This window comes from Populus nigra, chromosome 7 (assembly GCF_951802175.1).
Source record: "Populus nigra chromosome 7, ddPopNigr1.1, whole genome shotgun sequence".
NCBI lineage: Eukaryota > Viridiplantae > Streptophyta > Magnoliopsida > Malpighiales > Salicaceae > Populus > Populus nigra.
In genome coordinates this window covers 6,939,480-6,946,104 of record NC_084858.1, presented here as the reverse complement: position 1 = coordinate 6,946,104, position 6,625 = coordinate 6,939,480, and the positions used below count along the sequence as shown (strand labels likewise).

Below are 6,625 nucleotides of genomic sequence, written 5' to 3'. Positions count from 1 at the left end.
CTAGGAAGAGGGCTTCATTTCTATTTTAATAGCCGCAACTAGCTGATCATATGCTTCTCTCCATGCATTCTTTATTTCTGGTACAACTTTCTTAATTGTTAACTACTCTATCTTCTATTACTATTCCTACTGGTTACTTACAAGCAATCAAAGAAAAATGCTGGAAGTAGGCCATACATGAGGAACTATATGCTCTTGAGGCTAATATGACTTGCGAAGGGGTGGATTGTCTTGCGAGCATATAACTCCACTTGGATGTAAGTGGGTCTATTCTATTAAGGTTAAGTCTTATGGTAATTTGGACAAGTATAAAACTTGCTTAGTAATACTTAGAAATAATCAAGAATATGGAGTAAATTATGAGGAAACTTTTGCTCTAGTGGACAAAATCACTTAGTAACACTTAGAAATAATCAAGAATATGGAGTAAATTATGAGGAAACTTTTGCTCTAGTGGACAAAATGACCACAATTCATACAATGTTAGTTATTGCCACTTCTTGAAATTATGGTTTACACTAAATGGATATGAAGAATGCTTTTCTTCATGGGATCTCAAGGAAAGTGTTTATATGTGTCCTCCTGCATATTTACTTTCGACCCCTACTTTAGCAGTGTGCAAGTTGCGTCGCTCTTTATATGGTCTCAAACAGGCTCCTCGTGCATGGTATGAGAAATTTACTTATACTCTACTCAAGTTTGTTTTTCTTAAAAGCAAGTATGATGCATCATTATTTCTTCGCAAAATTAAGATTGATGTTGTCATTCTTTTGGTGTATGTTGATGATATAATCATCAAAGGTACTGATTCGATTATGATCTCTCAATTAAAACAATATTTACAAGACTCTTTTCACATGAAAGATTTGTGATATCTTATATATTTTCTTGGTCTGGAAATTACTACTGGTTCACATGGTATTTTTTTGTCACAGCACAAGTATGCCCAAAATTTGGTGGTTATTGTTAGTCTCCAGGACTCTTATCCTCTTGATACTCCTATGGAAATAAATCTCAAGCTACGCGAAGAAGAAGGTGACTTGTTATTAGAACTCGTGGCCTATCAAATGTTGGTTGAAAGCTTGGTTTATCTTATAATTACTAGACCTAATATTTCTTATGCAATCCAACAGGTTAGTCAGTTTATGACTTCTCCTCGGCACCGTCATATGGTTGCAGTTCATCGAATCATTCGCTATGTCCATAGTACAACTTTGCAGGGACTTTTATATCCTGCTGGTACTTCATTTGATCTTGTAGCATATAATGATGCCAATTATGTTGGTTGTAGTGACACTTGACGTTCTACTTCGGGTTGGTGTATGTTTTTTGGTCCGACTTTTATTTCTTGGAAAAGCAAGAAACATGATCGTGTTTATAAGTCCTCTACTGAATCTAAATATAGGGCCATATCCCAAGCTTACGCTGAGATATATTGGCTTCAAGGGCTACTAGCTGAACTTGGCTTCTTTCCATATGGCCCTACTTCTTTGTATGTGGATAATACTAGTGTCATTCACATTTTAGTTAATCCCATCTCCCATAAACGCACTAAACATATCAAGGTTGATTTAGGACTATCTCTCTTCCTCATGTATTTAGTAATCTTCAAGTAGAAGCTATTTTTACTAAGGCTATTACACGACAATGACATAATTTTCTTTTAGATAAATCGATGCTTATGGATAACCCACATTAATTTGAAGGGGTATGTCAATAGAAAGCTATAAATTATACCTTGTTAATAGCTATTAATATAGAATGTATATACTCTCATAAATAGGAAACAATTTGTTTACTATGTATAGCTTCCTAAATCACTCTAGATAATTAGTATATATAAATTTAAGTTTCCTTGTATAACTAGCAGTTTGCCTATATATAATCCACACATTCTAAAAAGAAAGGTATTTGGGATTCTAACCATTCTGTCAACATTTACATGGGCAAAGTTAAATAAAGTATGACTTATAAACACTAGTTTAATTCTTGAATTAGATATATTGCTAAACAAAAAATCTTAAATTAGATATAATAATTTTTTAAGTGGATATATTTGTTACCATACCAAAAAGAATTGTGATTGTTGCCAATTTATTTTAATTTGATAGCTGGTTGATGATTAAACAATTATACCTTAAAGTGTTCATCAACTACACCATATTTAAAGTGGATGGCTCCTTATTTTTTCAAGCTAGACTCTCTTACTATTACTTTCCCAGCATTTATTAGTTGGATTGTTGATTCACAAGTCTGTAATATCACATAGTACAAAACATTGCAGTGTATATTTTTGCTAGCAAAACATGAATTTGAAACTTGGTGAAGGAAAAGAATAACAACATAGTACAAAACATGGATTTATCATTACCTTGGTAAAGACTGACATAGCATGAGGGCATGAGTTTTGAAATCTGCTCAACATGAACATTTAAGTCTCTCAAGAACGAGAATAATTTTTGTGTTGATAGTGCAATCTCAAATATCTTGCAAATTACCAATCAATGCTACAATAAGCAACTCATACTATAAGTTGCTAGATAAATAGTTTAAGATGGAAATAAATAAGGAGTTGGCTTAGAGGCATGAAAACACTGTCTTTAAGGTGTTTATTTGTCCCACATAGAGACAACACTTCTAAAATACAACTAAGCCCTCTAAACCTCTATAAGAATGAAAAGATTAGACAAAGAATAGAAAATTCATTTTTTATTGTCAATTGTTTATTGTGTAGTAATAAGTTTTAATAAACTTGAAAACATTATAATGAAACATTATATCTTTTAATATTATGACAGTAAATGAAAATATATGACTGTTAATGAAACAATTATATTTTAAATTAAATTGAATAGATCTTTTTTAGTTTTATCTCAACAATCACAAATGTCAAAATTAATTATGAAAATTAAAGAAATTAATTCAAAAATGATTTAATCTCATTGACATATTAAGTGTCAAGTTTCAAGTGTCCAAGTGCCATTTTTTGATATTATAAATGTCTATATAATAACATTAGGAAGCCTACTATGCGAGTCCTTTCATCATGACTTTCACTTAATTTACTACATAATAGAAACCCACACTTATAAACAATTTAGGAGAGAGTGTTTCTTTCCAATGTGGAATAGATTTTTTTTCTTCTTCTTTATTTATTTACAAACTACACCAACAATCCTCCACTAGTTTGTAATGAATGTCTTTTCACTTGATAAAATTATGCTTCCAAAAGGTATTTTGCAATTTAAACCTTCAATTAGTGTTAGAACTTGAATCCTATTAAAGTTATTGGTGTCCGCAGATTAAACCAAAACTTTTGTTATAGAATAAAAGATACTACACACATAATACTATCCAAATTCTTAAAGAGGTTAACAATTGTTTAGCACTATTATGGTCATATGCTAAAATCTTATTTTCATGAATATTTACAAGAGAAAATCCTAACTCTTGTCAAAAACGGCACCACTTCTATATTCATATAGGTGGAATTATATATGTCTCTATTATATTAAACACGGATTTTAAATTCCATTAAAAGCCTACACTCATCCTCCTTTACGTAATAGAATACACTGAATAATCTCAGAATAGGATCTAAAATTAATTATCAGTGTCCAACAAATATTAAACAATAACTTGTTATTACCCATTAAACTTAGAGATAAACGTCTTGTTGATCCGAAGTTGGGTTTCTATTATCGGTATCTTTAATAATGGGTATCAACCCCATTCCATTAGTTGTTTTTTGTACCATGTCTCTAGATAGTTTTTTTTTTTGAACGGATCTGCTAAATTATTCACATACTTCACATAGACAATGATGATTGCCTCATTTGTAATCAACTCTCGAATATATCCATATTGAATGCTTATATGTCTTGACTTACCGTTATAAATGTTATTATAAGCTCGAGACATAGTTGTTTCACTATTGTAGTATAAAGAAATAGCTGGCAGAGGTTGTGGCCACAACTTAATATCTAATAACATATTTCTTAGTCATTCTACTTCTTTACCTGCAACAGCCATAGTAATAAATTCTGATTTCATTATAAAATGAGAGATGCACGTTTGTTTTTTAGTTGCCCAAGATATTACATCTCTTCCAAGTGAGAAAATCCATCCTAATCTGGATTTATTATCATTCTAACTAGTTATTCAACTTGCATCACAATATCCTTTCATCGCAGTTGGAAAATCAGAATAAAACAAGCCTAAATTAATTGTTCTTTTTAGATAACCAAAGACTCTTGCAATATAGCCTTCCAATGATTTATATTCGGCTTGCTTGTATATCTTGATAACTTGCATATAGCAAAAGTTATATATAGTCTTGTACAATACATAACATACATAAAACTTTCGATGACACTAGTATATTCTAGTTGTGCTACCGTTTTATCATAATAATAATTTAACTTCATACTACAGTTAAATGAGGATATTAGCCTTCTTTATATTGAGATGCTTAAACTTGCTTAAACTTATCAAGCATTTTCTCAATATAATGTGACTGATTAAGTGTATAGCCACTACTATGTTTTTTAACCTTGATACCTAAAATTGTATCTACTTCACCAAGATCTTTCATTTTAAAGATAGAAATGAGATACTTTTGATTTCAACTATTCCAATCATATTGGTGCTAAATATTAACATGTCATCTATGTAGAGACAAATAATCACATCAAAATCTTTTGATATTATAAATGTCCATATAATAACATTAGAAAACCCACTAGGAAAGTCTTTTTACCATAGCTTTTACTTAATATACTACACAATAGAAACTCATACTTATAAACACTTGGAAAAGAGTGTTTCTTTCCGACGTGGAATAAATTTATTTTTTTTCTTTATTTATTTACAAATTACACCAACATAAACTACATGACCTGAATTTGTCAGTGCAAAGGAAAATATAAAAAAGGACAAGACCGACTTACTTTAAGAAGAATTTAAGACCCAATTCTGAAGCATTCTTCTTCATTACACTCCATGACTTAACAACAAGTGCTTCTTGCTCTTTCATTGAAAGCCTTGAACTCCAAGGTACTCATAGTGGCCAACTGATTTAGAATGTGACTGGTTGTTGATTTGATAAATGGGTTCGGTTGTTGGTGCACATCTCGGATAGTAGCTCATTTATATAGCCAAAACCAGAGAAGATGATATTTACCCTTCGTGGCTTTTGAAAGCCAGTCTTGTTAGTCTATGTTAATAATTTGCAGCAGTGACCAGCAACCAAATGTCCAAAAACCAGGGGCTAGGCTAGGCTAGGCTGTTAGTCTATATTAATAAGAACAGCTTCTTTGCAGATGGTGCAATCTCAAAGATCATGCAAAATCAAAACGATGGCATTCAACGTTCACTCAAGATCAGATCTCAAACCCACTTGGAAATTAAAGTTACCAGAAGAACTTCATCAAAATTTTAAGAATATAATTAGTTCTATTATCAAGATTAATGATCACTTCAAAAAAAAAAAAAAAAACTCCAGGCCCAATTCTCCAGCATTCTTCTTCATGGAATTCCATTATTTGACCACCAGAGCTTCCTGCTCTTCACTAAATGCACTTCTAATCTTCTGCTCCTCTCCACACCTTTGCATATTGGCATATAATAAAATGAATACCACAAAGACAGAGGGGTAAAAGAAAGCTACTTCTAGAATATTTTGGAGTTCTGCATACAAACCCATGTAGTGATCCCTCCCTCCTGACCCATGATAACTCCATGGATTGCTGATGCAAAAATCTTAGACCAGATTTTTGCATTACATAATGCTTAGAGACATCTCTTATGTCACATTTCTTGATGCCTGTAGCTGTAAGTTTTAGTTTAGTTTTTTACAATATAAATTAAAGAAGTCAAGAAAATGTGATGGAAAGCAAAAGATACTAACCATTAGAGAGGATCATAGCAGCTCTTGAAGTAGGAGTGCTGATGTTATATAGACTCGTTGTCTGGTGAATTTGTAACAGTGACAAAGAAGAACAAGGGAAGAAATACTTTGTAACAGTGAAAATAAACAGTTGAAATTTTGAAGCACTGGCATAGATCTATGGAAAGCAGCTTCACCAGTTAGGCTCTGTTATTAATAGAAAAACTTTGGCTTTTCCAGATGGCTGGAACCAAAGAAATTTATATATGAACCTTTCAGGTTGTGGCGGGGCCAACTTTATTTTTTATATCTGGTGGTGTCATTCCAGTAGAATGCATGACCTGGGACAAAGGATTTGTTGAAATAAGACAAACATGATTTGGACTTGCTGATTATTTTGAGTTTTTCTTTTATCTTGGACATGTACCAAGCTGGAACAAGAATCTGGATTCAGAGAAAAGGCCAAGGAAAGTAGAATATGAGGAAAGAATTATAGACTGAAACTAATCTTTGCATCGCTGCTAGAGTTGTAGAACCAATAATGGCCCAGAGTCCATGGCATTCAGAGTCCATCCAGGGGTCAAGATTTTCTGCAGTTCATGCTTCCAAGGCTCAATCGAGGAGGCCATGGCATTCAGAGAGAAACCACATTCGATACACTGTTAGCTGATGCTAGCACGCCCTCAGGATAAACGCAATAAATTTGAACATTAAAAAAAAGAAAAAAAAAAAGACAAC

At 32.3% G+C, this 6,625-nt stretch overlaps 1 pseudogene; it reads right to left on the bottom strand.

Annotated features, from left to right (window-relative positions):
• On the bottom strand, positions 1-6,119 carry LOC133699544 (non-symbiotic hemoglobin 1-like; annotated as a pseudogene).
• Positions 6,120-6,625: the final 506 nt, after the last annotated feature.